Source organism: Littorina saxatilis, linkage group LG2 (assembly GCF_037325665.1).
Source record: "Littorina saxatilis isolate snail1 linkage group LG2, US_GU_Lsax_2.0, whole genome shotgun sequence".
Classification (NCBI taxonomy): domain Eukaryota; kingdom Metazoa; phylum Mollusca; class Gastropoda; order Littorinimorpha; family Littorinidae; genus Littorina; species Littorina saxatilis.
The window spans coordinates 40,027,638-40,049,986 of NC_090246.1; the positions used below are offsets into that span (position 1 = coordinate 40,027,638).

The 22,349-nt window shown below is 42.1% G+C and overlaps 1 long non-coding RNA gene across 1 annotated transcript; it reads right to left on the reverse strand.

Moving 5' to 3' along the window:
• Window positions 1–5,695: 5,695 nt before the first annotated feature.
• On the reverse strand, window positions 5,696–11,361 carry LOC138958986 (uncharacterized). Its single transcript, XR_011453562.1, has 3 exons — window positions 9,832–11,361; window positions 9,290–9,438; window positions 5,696–7,287 (listed from the first exon to the last, which is right to left on the reverse strand). It is a non-coding gene; the product is annotated as an uncharacterized lncRNA (long non-coding RNA).
• Between the last annotated feature and the right edge of the window lie 10,988 nt (window positions 11,362–22,349).

Genomic DNA, 22,349 nt, shown 5'->3' on the forward strand with positions numbered 1-22,349 from the left:
TGTGAGTGTGTGTGTGTGTGTGTGTGTGTGCGCACGCGTGCATGAGTCTGTACTCGTGTGTGTGCGCACGCGTGTATGAGTCTGTACTCGTGTGTGTGTGGGGTGTGTGTGTGTGTATTTGTGTGTGTGTGTGTGTGTGTGCGCGCACGCGTGTATGAGTCTGTACTCGTGTGTGTGTGGGGGGTGTGTGTGTGTGTGCGCATAAGTGTATGTGTGTGCGTGTATGTGTGTTTGTTTGTAAAGGTGTGTATGTCCGTCTGTCCATATGTGCGTATGGGTGTGTGTTTTGTGTCTATGAAGTTTTTTGTGAGAGAGTGAGTGAGTGCGTGTGAGTGAGTGTGTGTATGTGTGCGTGTGTGACTTGTGTGTGTGTGTGTGTGTGTGTGTGTGTGTGTGTGTGTGTGTGTGTGTGTGTGTGTGTGTGTGTGTGTAAGAAAGACTGAGAGAGAGGGAGAAAGAGTGTGTGTGTGTGTGTGTGAATGTGTGTGTGCATGAGTTTGTGTGTATGTTTGTGTGTGTATGAGTGCGTATATGTGTTTGTTTGTAAAGGTGTGTGTGTCCGTCTGTCTATGTGCGTGTTTGTTTGTTTGTTTGCTTAACGCCCAGCCGACCACGAAGGGCCATAGTTATCAGGGCGGTGCTGCTTTGAGATATAAAGTGCGCCACACACAAGGCAGAAGTCGCAGCACAGGCGTCATGTCTCACCCAGTCACATTATTCTGACACCGGACCAACCAGTCCTAGCATGCACTAACCCCATAATGCCAGACGCCAGGCGGAGCAGCCACTAGATTGCCAATTTTAAAGTCTTAGGTATGATCCGTCCTGGGTTCTAACCCACGACCTCCCGATCACGGGGCGGACGCCTTACCACTAGCCCAACCGTGTATGTGCGTATGAGTGTGTGTTTTGTGTGTATGAGATTTGTGTGAGTCAATGTGTGAGTGTGTGTGTGTGTGTGTGTGTTTGTGTGTGTGTGTGTGTGTGTCTGCGGGTGTATGCGTGCGTACATGCGTGCCTATGTACATGTGTGTGTGTGTGTGTGTGTGTGTGTGTGTGTGTGTGTGTGTTTGTATGGGTGTGTGTCTGTTTGTATAAGAGAGAAAGAGAGATAGAGAGAGAGAGAGAGAGAGAGAGAGAGAGAGTGGGTGGGTGGGTGTGTGTTTGTACGTGTGCGTAAGTGTATGTGTGTTTGTTTATATGTGCGTATGGGGGTGTGTTTTGGTGTATGAAGTGTGTGTGAGAGAGTGAGTGAGTGCGTGTGAGTGAGTATGTATGTGTGTAACTTGGGGTATGTGTGTGTGTGTGTGTTTGTGAGTGTGTGTGTGTGTGTGTGTGTGTGTGTTCGTGTGTGTTTGAGAGAGAGAGAGAGAGAGAGAGAGATAGAGAGAGAGAGAGAGAGAGAGAGAGAGAGAGAGAGAGAGAGAGAGAGAGAGAGAGAGAGAGAGAGAGAGAGAGAGGTTTGTCTTTCGCTGGGGTATGCAGTGCCTTGGCGTTGCACATCTACTTAATTGATTGATTGATATTAAATACCTGCAGGTTTGTCTCGCCCTGCAGATTGATGTTTCACACCTTTGCTTTGCTTTTTATATTTAGTCAAGTTTTGACTAAATATTTTAACATCGAGGGGGAATCGAAACGAGGGTCGTGGTGTATGTGCGTGTGTGTGTGTGTGTCTCTGTGTGTGTGTGTGTGTGTGTGTGTGTGTGTGTGTGTGTGTGTGTGTGTGTGTGTGTGTGTGTGTGTGTGTGTGTAGAGCGTTTCAGACTAAACTACTGGACCGATCTTTATGAAATTTGACATGAGAGTTCCTGGGTATGAAATCCCCATACGTTTTTTTCATTTTTTTGATAAATGTCTTTCGTGAAAGTTGAGGCGGCACTGTCACGCCCTCATTTTTCAACCAAATTGGTTGAAATTTTGGTCGGGTAATGTTCGACGAAGCCCGGACTTCGGTATTGCATTTCAGCGTGGTGGCTTAAAAATTAATTAATGACTTTGGTCATTAAAAATCTGAAAATTGTAAAAAAAAATAAAAATTTATTTAACGATCCAAATTTACGTTTATCTTATTCTCCATCATTTGCTGATTCCAAAAACATATAAATATGTTATATTCGGATTAAAAACAAGCTCTGAAAATTAAATATATAAATATTATTATCAAAATTAAATTGTCGAAATCAATTTAAAAACACTTTCATCTTATTCCTTGTCGGTTCCTGATTCCAAAAACATATAGATATGATATGTTTGGATTAAAAACACGCTCAGAAAGTTAAAACAAAGAGAGGTACAGAAAAGCGTGCTATCCTTCTCAGCGCAACTACTACCCCGCTCTTCTTGTCAATTTCACTGCCTTTGCCATGAGCGGTGGACTGACGATGCTACGAGTATACGGTCTTGCTGAAAAATGGCATTGCGTTCAGTTTCATTCTGTGAGTTCGACAGCTACTTGACTAAATATTGTATTTTCGCCTTACGCGACTTGTTATATTTAGTCAAGTTTTGACTAAATATTTTAACATCGAGGGGGAATCGAAACGAGGGTCGTGGTGTATGTGCGTGCGTGTGTGTGTGTGTGTGTGTGTGTGTGTGTGTGTGTGTGTGTGTGTGTGTAGAGCGATTCAGACTAAACTACTGGACCGATCTTTATGAAATTTGACATGAGAGTTCCTGGGTATGAAATCCCCGAACGTTTTTTTTTTCCATTTTTTTGATAAATGTCTTTGATGACGTCATATCCGGCTTTTCGTGAAAGTTGAGGCGGCACTGTCACGCCCTCATTTTTCAATCAAATTGGTTGAAATTTTGGTCAAGTAATCTTCGACGAAGCCCGGGGTTCGGTATTGCATTTCAGCTTGGTGGCTTAAAAATTAATTAATGACTTTGGTCATTAAAAATCTGAAAATTGTAAAAAAAAATAAAAATTTATAAAACGATCCAAATTTACGTTAATCTTATTCTCCATTATTTGCTGATTCTAAAAACATATAAATATGTTATATTCGGATTAAAAACAAGCTCTGAAAATTAAATATATAAAAATTATTATGAAAATTAAATTGTCCAAATCAATTTAAAAACACTTTCATCTTATTCCTTGTCGGTTCCTGATTCCAAAAACATATAGATATGATATGTTTGGATTAAAAACACGCTCAGAAAGTTAAAACAAAGAGAGGTACAGAAAAGCGTGCTATCCTTCTTAGCGCAACTACTACCCCGCTCTTCTTGTCAATTTCACTGCCTTTGCCATGAGCGGTGGACTGACGATGCTACGAGTATACGGTCTTGCTGAAAAATGGCATTGCGTTCAGTTTCATTCTGTGAGTTCGACAGCTACTTGACTAAATATTGTATTTTCGCCTTACGCGACTTGTTGAATTTGATAGCGAGCGCTGACAAGGAATGCGTCTTCTATATTTATATATATATGTTAAAAAGTAGGCATTAGAACTTGTCTTCCAGGGAATTAGAATGTTTACGCTCTTGGCATTTATTTAGGATCAGTTCCTTTGTCATTCATTTGTCAGTAGGGACAGAAGATGACGAAGACCTGATGAAGGAAAAGCAGTGCTATCCAAGTCCAGCTGTGATCGATGGGGAAACTACAGCAACAGCGGCAGTAAATGTCCACTCAGTATTGGTTGTACTGAGCATTACAACTTGTTGCTATTGTAAATTTGTGTCAATGTTTTAAAGGCCCACTACGCCTCATTTAAAAAGTTGTCCTCACCTTTAACATGGGATAAGACCATCCCTCCACTTGGTCACAGACCAAACTTGAAATCAACACTTTGACTGCTTTCTGTAGTGAGGTAGATGTTTTGGTGGTTTCGGGTGAATTTTAGAAGAAGCTGTACCTGAATGTATTCTTTAAAAGGATACCACTCTGAATAGAGAGCCTTGAGGCAGTTCATTTTTGGTATGCAACTATTAGTGCCCGTATGGTCTTATTTCATGTAAAAGCCTCGGGGATGTCGTCAGGTGTCCGACGTAGACGGATTGAAAGGCTCAAATGTCCGATTCACATAGCCGCATGGCAGTCAGATGTCCCATCGTTTTGAACTGAGCGCTGGCATTGTCCGATAAGAACTCCATTCCTTCGGACAGCGCACTATTCTATATTTTTCTCTAAAGATACACATTTTCAAAAAGCGACCGAGCACTCTCGCGTACATGTGCACTAAAGTTGTGCAGTACGGATCTTGTGTTTTCAGGAATAGATTCGTAAATCGCGCGGGAGGAGAGCGGGAGAGATAGGGATAACAAACATGGCGTGTTTTTGTTTTCACAGTGCTGTGTAGACTGTGACATTTTTGAAGTTATAAAATGCCGAGAGTGAAAAGATGTGCATGGGGAGTGTGCAATATGGACACTAGGTATCCCGAACGGTGTGTGGGGATCGAATTTTTTCCATTCGTGAAGCCTGGAAAGTTTAATTACCACTACGATAAGTGTCAGCGCTGGGTCACAGCTTGCTACAGGTAGAATGTTTATGTTGGTACTTCCTGACAAGAAACCAGGATTCTGCAGCTGAACATTGCGTCGTCGTGGGTTTTCTGGGGTGCGTATCGCTAGCGCTACGTGTCATTTGTGCTACGTGTCATTTGTCCTACGTGTCATTTGTGCTACGTGCCGCTATCGCTACGTTGATTAGTGCTACAAATAATTTGTCTATGAGTCGCTATCATTCGTTCATTATCACTACGTGTCGACAGCACAACATCTTTTAGCGCTACGTGTCAATACCACAACTTACTGACGACTCAGTTTCTCTTTCTCATTTTTTCTCGCTCTCTCACTCCTTCTGGTTTGTGTGTGTGTATGTATGTCTGTGTATGTGTGTGTCTGTTTCAGTGTGTGTGTGTGTGTGTGTGTGTGTGTGTCTATCTCTCTCTCTCTCTCTTGCTTACTCGCTCGCTCACTCACTCTGTCTCTCTCTTTCTCTCTTTTTCCTCTCTCTCTCTCTCTCTCTCTCTCTCTGTGACCTTAATATAATAAACCATTCTGAGTTCTCTCTCTCTCTCTCTCTCTTCATTACACACACACACACGTACAAACGCATACGTACACACAGTATCGTACACACAAACTCACACACAAAAAAACATATATTATTATAAGTTATTCCTTGACTGTATTCTTCAAGTTTAAGTTTGGTAATTTTACTGCCGCACATTGCCTTAAGTCATAAATAAAGGTTTCCAGTAACATACCATTCTTCTTTATTGATTATGAACTTTGGAAGGTTAGATGTTGGATCTGTTTTTAAAAAAAATATTTCCTTGATGTGTTGTACTAAGATCAACCGTCTGCTTGGACATATACTAAAGATCCACTACCTGGCTGCTGTCTGCGGAAAATCGATTAATTCATAGAAAAATATGCCTTACAGGGAAGCAGCTAGCCGGTTGACTGTACATGTGTTTGTGTAGAGGTGTTCTTCAGTATTGCATGTTCAAGCCAGGACAGATGGTGACCTGAAACATTTACACATTACATATGTATGCAGGACTGCTAATTTTAAGCTTAGGTGCAAGTGTGATGATATATTTGTTTGACTGATTATGGGCATTAAAATAAAACTGCAAAAATAATACTTACACTTGAGATCTGATTTTGTGTGTGTCTGTGCGCATGAGGGTGTGTGAGGGCCATTTGACATACTTGCAGAAGAAACAAACAGAGATAACTGATAAACTGCATTTATTAACACAAAGATGTAAACAAAGTGAGTTCACACATTTCACAAAAGTAAAACAAGGCAGTCTCACATGCATTCACAATATTTAGTACTCACATGAATGGCCAAAGATTATAGGCTGAGAATGCAAGTTCTAATTTGGCACATTTGTACATGTAGCTGCATCCGCTAGACATATATCCATCTTACAATAAATAAAAAAACTAGTGGTTAGGACATCGGCCTGAAAATCTAGGTCCTAGGTTCGAATCTCTGCAGAGGCATTTAATTTTTCCCCTTGGTTGAAATAAAAATGCTCAATCCAGAGAGAGCAACCGTAAAGTTACCAGCGTAAAAGTAAAGCGTTGAATGCAGCTATGAAGGTCATGCCAGCAGTGTGGGTCAAGATTCAGGCTGCCTTCTATGCACAGAATTCTGTGTAGGATTCTCAGCTCTATCTTTACAAATACATAATCCCCAATAGTCATACAGTGGAACCCCCCTTTTAAGACCCCCTCCATTTTAAAACCTTGTTTTCTCAGACTTTCTGTTCATAACCTCTGTAAATTAACCTCCATTTTAAGACACCCTCCTTTTCAAGACCTGATTTTCTCAGATTTCTGGAGGTCTTAAAAGGGGGGTTCCACTATAGAGCTCTGTAAGACATAATTTTGTTTAAAACACTTATGCCTTTTGGGGGAAATAAATTAATAGGAAAAGACATCACCACACTAAGAAGTCAGGGTGCTGACTTTTGCTATGTGACCAAGTGGAAGGATTTTCTTATCCCATGCAAAAAGCCTGATGAAGGTCTGACACAGTGAGGCGAAGTGTTTTAATGAGGCAGAGCAGGCCTTTAAAAAGTAAGTTCACCACATCCAAGTGAAAGACACAATCTTGGCAGACTGTACTACAAATGCAACATTTCAGCACAACATAAGAATGAATTGAACCATCCAGGATGCACCAGAACGACCCAAAAACAGAATCAATGAAAATTTTAAACAAGATAAAGTACTGATTAGGATTCAAAGGAAGAACAAGTCATGGGTTAACACATTTCATGTGCATAATGCAGTTAAAAGATCTAAATTCTAATATTGCAAACAAAGTCTATACATGAACACGCATTGACTGAATCATAGTTCATACACACACATCTCCCAAAGCTAAGCCTGTGTGTAAAATACTGCCTGTGAACAGCTTAACTTAAAACACTCAAACAACATAAAAGATAATACCACTTTATGTAGTAAAAACAAACAAACCGATGTTTGCTGTAAGAAAATATCTGCATACCAAACACTACCTGTATTTAGCTGAATTGACAACTTACATAAGTCAAAATGTATCCTTGATACACACCGCACCACACATTATTTGTGTAGAATGTTATTGTTAATTTGTTACATGTTCATTTCACCACTAAGGCAACAGAAAACCTCTGTAAGTGTAAGCATCTTCAGATGGACTATAATTATTAAAGCAGTTCTGGTAGCTCTGTCAGCACAGAATGGACTGAATCTGATCATCATCCGCAGCAAAGCCAGGCACCACTCTGCAAGCTGCCTGCACGTCATATCTCGGCACCTCACTTCCTGGAAAATAAAGAAAATGTATTACTGAGCACATCCAGACTTTGCTGTGCGCTGATGGGGATATGTTTTGGGTATCGAGAAGAGGGTGTGTGTTGGGGGTGTGGGTGCGGAAAGGTAGGTAGGAGGTAATACTTGTTCTTCACAAGATCAGTGGGATGGAGAATAGTGTGGGTGATACTGACAGTGACAACTATGAACTAAACTGTAAACATTGTTCTGTAATATTACAGGTGCCATCATTCCTTCCTGTGAAAACCTTTTATTTCATGGATATATTTATACTTTCATCATTAAAATTAAACAGATTTCCTCACAAGAACCTTTCTAACAACATGATATCTTGTTATGCTGATGATGTGAGCAGCTTTTCTGGAATGTGATGGAAAGTTACTATTTTTTTAAATTCAGCATGAGCCCTCATCCCACACACATATTTAGCGTTGACACCTTACAGTTTTGTTGAGAAATGTGATGTGAATTCATTCAGAAAATTCTAACTCTGCGCAGGGGCAGTCAGGGTGTTGAATGTAGAAGGAGGTATCCAAGTACACAGGCGGTACATGTATTACAATTTACATTGTTACTCTTATTCCATGTTAAAAAAAAAACAACTATAAAAACAAACTGGCCAGATCTGTGATTGTGAGCCAAGGAAAGGACTGACTGTATTTAAAATAATTCCAGTAACGAGTAAATCTTTCATTCTAGCAGCTCTAGACATACATACAGTACAGAGATGCGAAGCGAGGGCCGCTCGCGTGAACTCTTGGGCTACTGCGCTCGGTCAGCGTGACCTCGCGCGATTGTTAGCCATCATCCCGTACTAAGTTGTTGTTCGCTTGCTCTCTGACACCGATTTGAAGTGCTTTTCTGTCATATTTCTTTGGATATATCCAGCTTCAGACGAGATATATCAGTGGTAAGTAAACTTGATTCATATTCTGTAGCCTTCAATAGTGTGCACACGAACGCATTTGAGAGGATTGGCTTCCCGAAGTGAGTCAAAAACGGTTCCTTCGGTTCTTGCGGCCATTGTTTCTAAGTCCATTGTGCGTGGAGGCAATGTTTGGGAGCTAATATTTTCTTTTGTGCGAAACTTTGCTTTCCCTTGACTGGCAAATGCATTACTGGTGTATACATTAATCTGTTTGTATAATTTTTGACGCGCTGTAATTAAATTTGATGCTTTTAAGTCTCACTCAAGTGGTTCTCGCACTTACACTGGCGTGTGGATAAAAAGTTTTTAAGGAGAAATGAGCGAAATTGCTTACTGTCTTTAGGATTCATCTTCTAATCACCAAATAATGCAATAATCTTCTTCTTGTGATTTTCTGTTTCTCTTGAGTGCAAATAATCAACATTTTGCATGTTTTATTATCTATGATTTTCTATGAAACAGTTATAACTCTTTAAAAACACAACAATTGCCAGCTTGGCGCCAGTCATGGGAGGATTACTTGCCCCTGCCGTAGGCGAAGAGTACGCGAACAATTGCCAGCTTGGCGCCAGTGGAAGGATTACTTGCCCCTGCCGTAGGCGAGGATAACGCGAGCGGGAAGACAGCGCTTCGCATCTCTTCTATCTATGTCTCCGATTCTAGCTATTTCATGTTTTACTTTCTTGCATCGCAATAGTTCAATGTTCATACAAACAGTATAATGCACTTTATGAGTATAGGGTTGCAACAAACTTTAAGATGGGAAGGAGATAGAAAATAAAGATATTTGTACCATTAATATGTATACAAAGTACATCATACCAATTACCATGCACAGTATTACTATGCATCTTCAAATGTATGAATAATTTCATCTACAAAGTACTTGTAATACAATTTACAAAGAACAAAAGACTGCTGAATTATCTACATCAGTACATGTTTATAGCTTCAGACTACCATCACCAATACCTAATGTTACTAGATATATATATACATAAATAAATTTTACCATACAGATTTGACAAGCAAAAGCTGTACGTGGTGAAGAAATGTGTAACTTACTCTTCAGGGGTAGTCTGTAATGTAAAGCACCACGCCAAGTCATCCTGATACCTCTCCAGTACATGTAGCCATGTTTAAAGGTAAACTGTTGGAACTGGAAGACAGGAGCTGTATGAATGATGCACATCATCTCTGGTTTCTCGGGAGGCCTGAAAAAAACCAGAACAATAATTATTAACATAACATGTCTTGAAAATGAAATAAGTACCATTTCAACTTCACTATCAGAGCCAAATCACTCACTAATTCAGTAATTGTTTTGTTTATTCTTTTACAACCATAGTTCATACACTGATACAGCAGCATTTGATTCTGTGCATGCAGATTAAAGATATCAAGCATTTTATAAACTTGAGTAAATAAACAGAACACAACAAAAACACACTCAGTGACTCACAGTCACACCCAGTTAATCAGTAACACCATAGACCAAATGGTCTATGGTAATACACAGATACATACACAACAGATACATCTTGCTCAGTTCTACAAAGGCCACGTTTGCAATGGCCATGTCTTGGATTTTAAAAACAATAACTTACCTGCTGGTTGATCCAAACCGATGATTGAAAATCAGTAAGACTGAGACTGAGAGGAAAATGTCCTGTAGTGTACAGTGCGATTCATCGCCAACCTCCCCATTCAAGGCAGACCGTGTCCAATATCAGCTGTACCATTCACATCCCGATTGCATTCCTTCAGAAGGGCAATCAGTGTTTCAACTTCTTTGTCGATATATTTCTCTGGTAAGACTCATTCTGCATTTGAAGGTTTCCTGCAGTTTGTCCAAGATGGGGATTACACTTTCTTTGGCTGGTTTCAGGTTAACCTGTATGGCTTGGGCGGGAGCGTTTGCGTCCGCTGGGAACAGGCTTATTTCGAGGATGTTGTCGTGTTCTTTCAAGATGTGGGAGTTGAGTTCCATCTCCCTGGCGGCGTGGTACTGGCTGGCGTTGATGGTAGACTCCTCTTCTTCTTCCAACGAAAAGTTGAATTGAGTTTCAGCAATCTCCATAGAGAAGTTGGTGGTGGCCATTTTGCTAAAGGGTGATGTAGATCAAGGAGCGTAGTGGGAAAGCGTGGTAGGTCTCGTAATCAGGAGAAACTCGTGATGTGGTCAAGTAGTTGATTCTGTCTGTTTTAGTAGACAATCTCGTCAGAGTTGTTCTGCGATCTTATTGGTGGGACAATAAGCCCGTGGGTTGGCTGGTTTGTGTAGATGCGGGATAAGTGTGTGTCAATCAACGCTCCGGTGGCTGGGCGTAGCGTCTTTGATACGTGTAGTGGGGCCCTTTTGGCGTGGTGGGCGGAGTTGCCGTGGGGGTGATTGTTGGGCGCAAAAACTGCGTCCCTCCCTCTCCGTTGCGGCTGAGTGACCGTGTTGCGTGTCGATTCATTCATGTTATCAGCACTATTGATCAGTGAAAAACTGTTGGATTGTTTTTAGCTTCACATGTTTTTTCGTAGCTTTATTTATTCTCTCCGTGATTTCCGTGACTGTTGTTATGTCAGGGGGGTATGTCGTTTTGAATAAGCGAAAGTTCCTGGCGTTGTATTGTTTTCATTACCTTGTGTAAGCAAGGCAGGGGTTGTTTTGTCACTTGACTTGTTAAGAGGTTTTAACAAGATGATATTTCAAGTTCCTGTGTCTTGCATAGGCAACAAGGGGCGGTTTAGGGAACAAGCCGGAACATTCTGTGTCTTGTAGAATCAGCTTCCAGTGTTTCAAGAGTTTCCTGTTAAGGTGTCTCAGTCTAGGGTTGTAGGTTGAGACCATGAGGAGTGGTGGAGCTTTGTTTTTGGTGGGATGGTCTCTCTTTTGTTTTAGAAGTGTGTTTCTTGGTATGTTCAAGACTTCCCGTTTGATTAACTCCAGTTCGTCCGGTATATATTCTCTCTCAAGAAGTTTTGAAAGGAATAAATCAGTTTCCTTGTTCTGTGTGGTTATGTTGTTGTTGGTGCGAATGTATCTGATCAATTCACCTTTCACAAGTCCTTTAAAAGATACTGGGAGGGTGGGCCGATTCCCGATGGAGATACTGAAATGTTTCAGTAGATTTCCTGTGTGTTTTCAAGTCCAATATTTTGTTGGACAAGAATCTGTTACCCTTTGACCACGGATAGTGGGGTGGTATCGCGTGTCCTTTTGATACGGGAATGTAAGGGGATGAGCAAAACGTCGAGATTGGGTATGTGTGCTCAGTTGGAGGATTTAATTAGTGCCAATGTGTACATACAACAGTTGGGGGAGAGGCTTAGGAATGTGCAGGCCCCAGTCTCTTCGTCTCCTTTCCCCGTCCCTTGATTGGGTTTGAGGGATGGCAAATGCCGGAAATACCTAGTGCTGGAGGGATTAGCTGTAGCGTATCGGCGTCTGTGACTTGATACCCTTCTTGCTGCGGCGTCATAGTTGAAACGGATGTGTCCCGTCTGTTCGGGTTGATATTTGGGGAATAGTGTGAATTGTAACCTCTTAGTCTGGTTAGAGGCACATAGTTTAGGTGTGTGCCGGAAATGCCCTGGCACTGGAAGGATTCGCTGTATCGTTTCAGCGTCTGTAAGTTGCTAGAGACCGTTCTATTTGCGGTGTCATAGTGGAGACAGATGTTTTCCATCTCTGAGGATTTGATAACTGGGGATTAATTGTAGAGTTGTACCATTTTCCCTAATTCGAAGCAAACACTTTGTGAGGAAATTGAATTTCTCTCTCAAGGGTGTAAGTTCAAGGTTTGCCAGGCTTGGCAAATATATTAGGCGAAACACCGATTCCTGTTGAGATGGTAGTTGTAGTTGGTGTTGGTTTTGTTGAAGGTGGGGTTTGTAGAAATTATAATCGTTCTCGAGTTCGAGTTTTTGTTGTTGACATTTTCGTAGTGGTTGTTGTTGATGTGGATGTAGTCAATGTCTGATTTGTTACAAGGACATTCTTGTGTGTTCCCAGCACTGTTTATTAGTGTACATCAGTTGTTGGAGGTGCTGTTGAAATTTAAGCCGTTCTTCCCGATGTGGGATTGTTGTGGTTGTTGTCGTTGTAGTTGTATCTGTTTTGTTGTTGTTTGTTGATGGTGTCGTCTTAGTTATCTTTGTTCGTTTTGTTGTAATGGTAAACACAGGTGTTGTTCTTGCTTACGCAAGGCATCAGCTGTTCGTGTTCAGCTGTTTTAGCAGTGTGCTTCAATACTTAGAGGTACTGGGTGATGGTGTTGTAAAGCAACAAATGTACAGGTTGTATATGGGAGAGGTTTTGGGTGTCTCCAGGTGCTTTTTCAAACTAACATTGTAGTTGTTCTGGGTTATCGAGCTGTTATTCCTGTTGGTGTAGTAGTGTACACAGAGAGGTGTTGGTCTTGTTACAGGCGGTGTCTGCCGTTTGTGTTCAGCTGATTTAGCAAATTGCTTCAATACTCAGTGGTATTGATTGAGTACCGTTGTTGTGAAACAACACGTGTACTGGTTATATTGGGGAGAGGTTTTGGGTGTCTCTGTGTGCTTTTCCACACTACCGAGGATCGAACAAAGGCAATTGCTACATGGTTGGACCCTTGCTGGCCCGTACGCTCCGGTGGCTGGGCGTAGCGTCTTTGATACGTGTAGTGGGGCCATTTTGGCGTGGTGGGCGGAGTTGCCGTGGGGGTGATTGTTGGGCGCGAAACTACGTCCCTCCCTCTCCGTTGCGGCTGACGGTGACCGTGTTGCGTGTCGATTCATTCGTGTTATCAGAACTATTGATCAGTTGGGTTGTTTTTACCTTCACCGTTTGTTGGTGTAACACTTATGTTTTTTCGTAGCTTTATTTATTCTCTCCGTGATTTTCGTGACTGTTGTTATGTCAGGGGGGTATGTCGTTTTGAATAAGCGAAAGTTGGTGTATTGTTTTCATTACCTTATGTAAGCAAGGCAGGGGTTGTTATGTCACTTGACTTTTTAAGAGGTTTTAACAAGATGATCTTTCAAGTTCCTGTGTCTTGCATAGGCAACGAGGGGAGGTTTAGGGAACAAGCCGGAACATTCTGTGTCCTGTAGAATCAGCTTCCAGTGTTTCAAGAGTTTCTTTTTAAGGTGTCTCAGTCTAGGGTTGTAGGTTGAGACCATGAGGAGTGGTGGAGCTTTGTTTTTGGTGGGATGGTCTCTTTTGTTTTAGAAGTGTGTTTCTTGGTATGTTCAAGACTCCCCGTTTGATTAACTCCAGTTCGTCCGGTATATATTCTCTCTCAAGGAGTTTTGAAAGGAATGAATCAGTTTCCTTGTTCTGTGTGGTTATGTTGTTGTTGGTGCGAATGTATCTGATCAATTCACCTTTCACAAGTCCTTTAAAGACACTGGGAGGGTGATGGGCCGATTCCCGATGGAGATACTGAAATGTTTCAGTAGATTTCTTGTGTGTTTTCAAGTCCAATATTTTGTTGGACAAGAATCTGTTACCCTTGTAGAAGGTGGTGTCAAGAAACGTCGCCTCTGAGTCAGAGATGTTGTTTGTGAACTTGAGTAATGGATGGTGGGCGTTGGCAATATCAAACAGCTGATGTATTTGGTTTTGGTCAGCATTAAAGAACAAGATGCCGTCATCTCTGTAGCGTCCGTGCCAGAGAATTGTGTCTTTGTAGGTATATTTGTGGAGAATTTCAATCATGAGTTGAAACATGCGTATATCGCATATTTCTGGGGATGATGTCATTCCCATGGCGGCCCCAATGCACTGGTTGTAGTGTTGGTTGTCAAACACTAAGTTGTTGTTTTTCAAGATGAGCTCAAGAAGTGACACGATGTGTGATTTGTGGATAGGTGGTAGTGGTGGGATACACAGGGTGGTGGGCAAAGCTTCGTCCACAGCTCTTAAGAGTTCAACCGCTGTCATGTTGGTGTACATGCTAGTGATGTCAAATGTACAAATGAGCACATTGGGGGAAGAGTGAGTTGTTCAATTTGCTGGATAAAATCCAATGTGTCTCTGATGTAGGTAGGTTGTCTTTTTACTATAGGTAGTAGGAAGAAATCGATTCATTTTCCCACGTATTGGGAGGGGGTGTCACACTGGGAAATGATAGGTCTGCCTGAAATTCTAGTATCCTGGACTCCGTTTGTTTGTAGGTTGCAAATTTCTTCTTTGGAGAATTTGTGTACTTTAGGGAGAAAGTACAGTTTGCCCATTTTTTTTGCATTTTTGGTTTGGCACAGGAAATTGTATGTTGGTTTGTCAATTTGTTGGGTTTCCTTTAGATATGTTATGATTGTCATCATTTGGTTGATCAGTGCCAGTTGATCAGGTGGGGGGATGGTTTTGTAGTGTACCCCTGAAAGATGGAATTGTCCTTCCTCGTCGTAGGTAGTTTTGTTCAAGATCACGATTGTGTTGTTTTTGTCAGCTTTACGTATGACTATGTCTTGATTGTCAGATAGCTCCTTGGGGGCTTTCCTTTCATCTTCAGAGAGGTTGGATTGTAGTTTCTTTAAAGAGAGATTGTATAGTTCCATTCTGGTATTGAAGATGTACTCTTCGATGACTTTGTTGCCTAGTGGGGGGTTCCAATTGGATTTTGTGTAGAACGGAGGTATTTCCGTGTTGGAGGTGTTTTCACGGAAGTGAAATTTGCATCGAATGTTTCGTGCAAGTTTGTAGAAATCTGCAGATATTTGTTTTCTCATGGTTGGTTTGTTGGTTTTTGGCGTTGGTATGAATTTGAGGCCTTTTGCTAAGCCCAGATATTGTCCATTCGAGAGTTGCACATTTGACAAGTTGATCACGAATTGTTTGGCTCGTGTCAAGTTGTTGTTGATCTTCTTTTCTTTCTCATTAGACAGTCTGGTTTGTTTCCTCCTTTGGATGCGGAGTTGTGTTTTGGAGTGTCTGCCCATGATTTGGGAGAGAGCCGTATAGTGACAAGTGCACTTTGACCACGGATAGTGGGGTGGTATCGCGTGTCCTTTTGATACGGGAATGTGAGGGGATGAGCAAAACGTCGAGATTGGGTATGTGTGCTCAGTTGGAGGTTTTAATTAGTGCCAATGTGTACATATAACAGTTGGGGGAGAGGCTAAGGAATGTGCAGGCCCCAGTCTCTTCGTCTCCAGGCCCCAGTCTCTTCGTCTCCTTTCCCCGTCCTTTGATTGGGTTTGAGGGATGGCAAATGCCGGAAATACCTAGTGCTGGAGGGATTAGCTGTAGCGTATCGGCGTCTGTGACTTGATACCCTTCTTGCTGCGGCGTCATAGTTGAAACGGATGTGTCCCGTCTGTTCGGGTTGATATTTGGGGAATAGTGTGAATTGTAACCTCTTAGTCTGGTTAGAGGCACATAGTTTAGGTGTGTGCCGGAAATGCCCTGGCACTGGAAGGATTAGCTGTATCGTTTCAGCGTCTGTTGCTGGAGACCGTTCTATTTGCGGTGTCATAGTGGAGACAGATGTTTCCCATCTCTGAGGATTTGATAACTGGGGATTAATTGTAGAGTTGTATCATTTTCCCTAATTCGAAGCAAACACTTTGTGAGGAAATTGAATTTCTCTCTCGAGAGTGTAAGTTTAAGGTTTGCCAGGCTTGGCAAATATATTAGGCGAAACACCGATTCCTGTTGAGATGGTAGTTGTAGTTGGTGTTGGTTTTGTTGACGGTGGGGTTTGTAGAAATTATAATCGTTCTCGAGTTCGAGTTTTTGTTGAAATTTTCGTAGTAGTTGTTGTTGATGTGGATGTAGTCAATGTCTGATTTGTTACAAGGACATTCTTGTGTGTTCCCAGCACTGTTTATTAGTGTACATCAGTTGTTGGAGGTGCTGTTGAAATTTAAGCCGTTCTTCCCGATGTGGGATTGTTGTGGTTGTTGTCGTTGTAGTTGTATCTGTTTTGTTGTTGTTTGTTGATGGTGTCGTCTTAGTTATCTTTGTTCGTTTTGTTGTAATGGAAAACACAGGTGTTGTTCTTGCTTACGCAAGGCATCAGCTGTTCGTGTTCAGCTGTTTTAGCAGTGTGCTTCAATACTTAGAGGTACTGGGTGATGGTGTTGTAAAGCAACAAATGTACAGGTTGTATATGGGAGAGGTTTTGGGTGTCTCCAGGTGCTTTTTCAAACTAACATTGTAGTTGTTCTGGGTTATCGAGCTGTTATTCCTGTTGGTGTAGTAGTGTACACAGAGAGGTGTTGGTCTTGTTACAGGCGGTGTCTGCCGTTTGTGTTCAGCTGATTTAGCAAATTGCTTCAATACTCAGTGGTATTGATTGAGTACCGTTGTTGTGAAACAACACGTGTACTGGTTATATTGGGGAGAGGTTTTGGGTGTCTCTGTGTGCTTTTCCACACTACCGAGGATCGAACAAAGGCAATTGCTACATGGTTGGACCCTTGCTGGCCCGTACGCTCCGGTGGCTGGGCGTAGCGTCTTTGATACGTGTAGTGGGGCCCTTTTGGCGTGGTGGGCGGAGTTGCCGTGGGGGTGATTGTTGGGCGCGAAACTACGTCCCTCCCTCTCCGTTGCGGCTGAGTGACCGTGTTGCGTGTCGATTCATTCGTGTTATCAGACCTATTGATCAGTTGGGTTGTTTTTACCTTCACCGTTTGTTGGTGTAACACTTATGATTTTTCGTAGCTTTATTTATTCTCTCCGTGATTTTCGTGACTGTTGTTATGTCAGGGGGGTATGTCGTTTTGAATAAGCGAAAGTTGGTGTATTGTTTTCATTACCTTATGTAAGCAAGGCAGGGGTTGTTATGTCACTTGACTTGTTAAGAGGTTTTAACAAGATGATCTTTCAAGTTCCTGTGTCTTGCATAGGCAATGAGGGGAGGTTTAGGGAACAAGCCGGAACATTCTGTGTCTTGTAGAATCAGCTTCCAGTGTTTCAAGAGTTTCCTGTTAAGGTGTCTCAGTCTAGGGTTGTAGGTTGAGACCATGAGGAGTGGTGGAGCTTTGTTTTTGGTGGGATGGTCTCTTTTGTTTTAGAAGTGTGTTTCTTGGTATGTTCAAGACTTCCCGTTTGATTAACTCCAGTTCGTCCGGTATATATTCTCTCTCAAGGAGTTTTGAAAGGAATGAATCAGTTTCCTTGTTCTGTGTGGTTATGTTGTTGTTGGTGCGAATGTATCTGATTAATTCACCTTTCACAAGTCCTTTAAAGACACTGGGAGGGTGGGCCGATTCCCGATGGAGATACTGAAATGTTTCAGTAGATTTCCTGTGTCTTTTCAAGTCCAATATTTTGTTGGACAAGAATCTGTTACCCTTGTAGAAGGTGGTGTCAAGAAACGTCGCCTCTGAGTCAGAGATGTTGTTTGTGAACTTGAGTAATGGATGGTGGGCGTTGGCAATATCAAACAGCTGATGTATTTGGTTTTGGTCAGCATTAAAGAACAAGATGCCGTCATCTCTGTAGCGTCCGTGCCAGAGAATTGTGTCTTTGTAGGCATATTTGTCGAGGATTTCAATCATGAGTTGAAACATGCGTATATCGCATATTTCTGGGGATGATGTCATTCCCATGGCGGCCCCAATGCACTGGTTGTAGTGTTGGTTGTCAAACACAAAGTTGTTGTTTTTCAAGATGAGCTCAAGAAGTGACACGATGTGTGATTTGTGGATAGGTGGTAGTGGTGGGATACACAGGGTGGTGGGCAAAGCTTCGTCCACAGCTCTTAAGAGTTCAACCGCTAGCTGTCATGTTGGTGTACATGCTAGTGATGTCAAATGTACAAATGAGCACATTGGGGGGAAGAGTGAGTTGTTCAATTTGCTGGATAAAATCCAATGTGTCTCTGATGTAGGTAGGTTGTCTTTTTACTATAGGTAGTAGGAAGAAATCGATTCATTTTCCCACGTATTGGGAGGGGGTGTCACACTGGGAAATGATAGGTCTGCCTGAAATTCTAGTATCCTGGACTCCGTTTGTTTGTAGGTTGCAAATTTCTTCTTTGGAGAATTTGTGTACTTTAGGGAGAAAGTACAGTTTGCCCATTTTTTTTTGCATTTTTGGTTTGGCACAGGAAATTGTATGTTGGTTTGTCAATTTGTTGGGTTTCCTTTAGATGTGTTATGATTGTCATCATTTGGTTGATCAGTGCCAGTTGATCAGGTGGGGGGATGGTTTTGTAGTGTCCCCCTGAAAGATGGAATTGTCCTTCCTCGTCGTAGGTAGTTTTGTTCAAGATCACGGTTGTGTTGTTTTTGTCAGCTTTACGTATGACTATGTCTTGATTGTCAGATAGCTCCTTGGGGGCTTTCCTTTCATCTTCAGAGAGGTTGGATTGTAGTTTCTTTAAAGAGAGATTGTATAGTTCCATTCTGGTATTGAAGATGTACTCTTCGATGACTTTGTTGCCTAGTGGGGGGTTCCAATTGGATTTTGTGTAGAACGGAGGTATTTCCGTGTTGGAGGTGTTTTCACGGAAGTGAAATTTGCATCGAATGTTTCGTGCAAGTTTGTAGAAATCTGCAGATATTTGTTTTCTCATGGTTGGTTTGTTGGTTTTTGGCGTTGGTATGAATTTGAGGCCTTTTGCTAAGCCCAGATATTGTCCATTCGAGAGTTGCACATTTGACAAGTTGATCACGAATTGTTTGGCTCGTGTCAAGTTGTTGTTGATCTTCTTTTCTTTCTCATTAGACAGTCTGGTTTGTTTCCTCCTTTGGATGCGGAGTTGTGTTTTGGAGTGTCTGCCCATGATTTGGGAGAGAGCCGTATAGTGACAAGTGCACTTTGACCACGGATAGTGGGGTGGTATCGCGTGTCCTTTTGATACGGGAATGTGAGGGGATGAGCAAAACGTCGAGATTGGGTATGTGTGCTCAGTTGGAGGTTTTAATTAGTGCCAATGTGTACATATAACAGTTGGGGGAGAGGCTAAGGAATGTGCAGGCCCCAGTCTCTTCGTCTGCAGGCCCCAGTCTCTTCGTCTCCTTTCCCCGTCCTTTGATTGGGTTTGAGGGATGGCAAATGCCGGAAATACCTAGTGCTGGAGGGATTAGCTGTAGCGTATCGGCGTCTGTGACTTGATACCCTTCTTGCTGCGGCGTCATAGTTGAAACGGATGTGTCCCGTCTGTTCGGGTTGATATTTGGGGAATAGTGTGAATTGTAACCTCTTAGTCTGGTTAGAGGCACATAGTTTAGGTGTGTGCCGGAAATGCCCTGGCACTGGAAGGATTAGCTGTATCGTTTCAGCGTCTGTTGCTGGAGACCGTTCTATTTGCGGTGTCATAGTGGAGACAGATGTTTCCCATCTCTGAGGATTTGATAACTGGGGATTAATTGTAGAGTTGTATCATTTTCCCTAATTCGAAGCAAACACTTTATGAGGAAATTGAATTTCTCTCTCGAGAGTGTAAGTTTAAGGTTTGCCAGGCTTGGCAAATATATTAGGCGAAACACCGATTCCTGTTGAGATGGTAGTTGTAGTTGGTGTTGGTTTTGTTGACGGTGGGGTTTGTAGAAATTATAATCGTTCTCGAGTTCGAGTTTTTGTTGAAATTTTCGTAGTAGTTGTTGTTGATGTGGATGTAGTCAATGTCTGATTTGTTACAAGGACATTCTTGTGTGTTCCCAGCACTGTTTATTAGTGTACATCAGTTGTTGGAGGTGCTGTTGAAATTTAAGCCGTTCTTCCCGATGTGGGATTGTTGTGGTTGTTGTCGTTGTAGTTGTATCTGTTTTGTTGTTGTTTGTTGATGGTGTCGTCTTAGTTATCTTTGTTCGTTTTGTTGTAATGGTAAACACAGGTGTTGTTCTTGCTTACGCAAGGCATCAGCTGTTCGTGTTCAGCTGTTTTAGCAGTGTGCTTCAATACTTAGAGGTACTGGGTGATGGTGTTGTAAAGCAACAAATGTACAGGTTGTATATGGGAGAGGTTTTGGGTGTCTCCAGGTGCTTTTTCAAACTAACATTGTAGTTGTTCTGGGTTATCGAGCTGTTATTCCTGTTGGTGTAGTAGTGTACACAGAGAGGTGTTGGTCTTGTTACAGGCGGTGTCTGCCGTTTGTGTTCAGCTGATTTAGCAAATTGCTTCAATACTCAGTGGTATTGATTGAGTACCGTTGTTGTGAAACAACACGTGTACTGGTTATATTGGGGAGAGGTTTTGGGTGTCTCTGTGTGCTTTTCCACACTACCGAGGATCGAACAAAGGCAATTGCTACATGGTTGGACCCTTGCTGGCCCGTACGCTCCGGTGGCTGGGCGTAGCGTCTTTGATACGTGTAGTGGGGCCCTTTTGGCGTGGTGGGCGGAGTTGCCGTGGGGGTGATTGTTCGGCGCGAAACTACGTCCCTCCCTCTCCGTTGCGGCTGAGTGACCGTGTTGCGTGTCGATTCATTCGTGTTATCAGACCTATTGATCAGTTGGGTTGTTTTTACCTTCACCGTTTGTTGGTGTAACACTTATGATTTTTCGTAGCTTTATTTATTCTCTCCGTGATTTTCGTGACTGTTGTTATGTCAGGGGGGTATGTCGTTTTGAATAAGCGAAAGTTGGTGTATTGTTTTCATTACCTTATGTAAGCAAGGCAGGGGTTGTTATGTCACTTGACTCGACTTGTTAAGAGGTTTTAACAAGATGATCTTTCAAGTTCCTGTGTCTTGCATAGGCAATGAGGGGAGGTTTAGGGAACAAGCCGGAACATTCTGTGTCTTGTAGAATCAGCTTCCAGTGTTTCAAGAGTTTCCTGTTAAGGTGTCTCAGTCTAGGGTTGTAGGTTGAGACCATGAGGAGTGGTGGAGCTTTGTTTTTGGTGGGATGGTCTCTTTTGTTTTAGAAGTGTGTTTCTTGGTATGTTCAAGACTTCCCGTTTGATTAACTCCAGTTCGTCCGGTATATATTCTCTCTCAAGGAGTTTTGAAAGGAATGAATCAGTTTCCTTGTTCTGTGTGGTTATGTTGTTGTTGGTGCGAATGTATCTGATTAATTCACCTTTCACAAGTCCTTTAAAGACACTGGGAGGGTGGGCCGATTCCCGATGGAGATACTGAAATGTTTCAGTAGATTTCCTGTGTCTTTTCAAGTCCAATATTTTGTTGGACAAGAATCTGTTACCCTTGTAGAAGGTGGTGTCAAGAAACGTCGCCTCTGAGTCAGAGATGTTGTTTGTGAACTTGAGTAATGGATGGTGGGCGTTGGCAATATCAAACAGCTGATGTATTTGGTTTTGGTCAGCATTAAAGAACAAGATGCCGTCATCTCTGTAGCGTCCGTGCCAGAGAATTGTGTCTTTGTAGGCATATTTGTCGAGGATTTCAATCATGAGTTGAAACATGCGTATATCGCATATTTCTGGGGATGATGTCATTCCCATGGCGGCCCCAATGCACTGGTTGTAGTGTTGGTTGTCAAACACAAAGTTGTTGTTTTTCAAGATGAGCTCAAGAAGTGACACGATGTGTGATTTGTGGATAGGTGGTAGTGGTGGGATACACAGGGTGGTGGGCAAAGCTTCGTCCACAGCTCTTAAGAGTTCAACCGCTAGCTGTCATGTTGGTGTACATGCTAGTGATGTCAAATGTACAAATGAGCACATTGGGGGGAAGAGTGAGTTGTTCAATTTGCTGGATAAAATCCAATGTGTCTCTGATGTAGGTAGGTTGTCTTTTTACTATAGGTAGTAGGAAGAAATCGATTCATTTTCCCACGTATTGGGAGGGGGTGTCACACTGGGAAATGATAGGTCTGCCTGAAATTCTAGTATCCTGGACTCCGTTTGTTTGTAGGTTGCAAATTTCTTCTTTGGAGAATTTGTGTACTTTAGGGAGAAAGTACAGTTTGCCCATTTTTTTTGCATTTTTGGTTTGGCACAGGAAATTGTATGTTGGTTTGTCAATTTGTTGGGTTTCCTTTAGATGTGTTATGATTGTCATCATTTGGTTGATCAGTGCCAGTTGATCAGGTGGGGGGATGGTTTTGTAGTGTCCCCCTGAAAGATGGAATTGTCCTTCCTCGTCGTAGGTAGTTTTGTTCAAGATCACGGTTGTGTTGTTTTTGTCAGCTTTACGTATGACTATGTCTTGATTGTCAGATAGCTCCTTGGGGGCTTTCCTTTCATCTTCAGAGAGGTTGGATTGTAGTTTCTTTAAAGAGAGATTGTATAGTT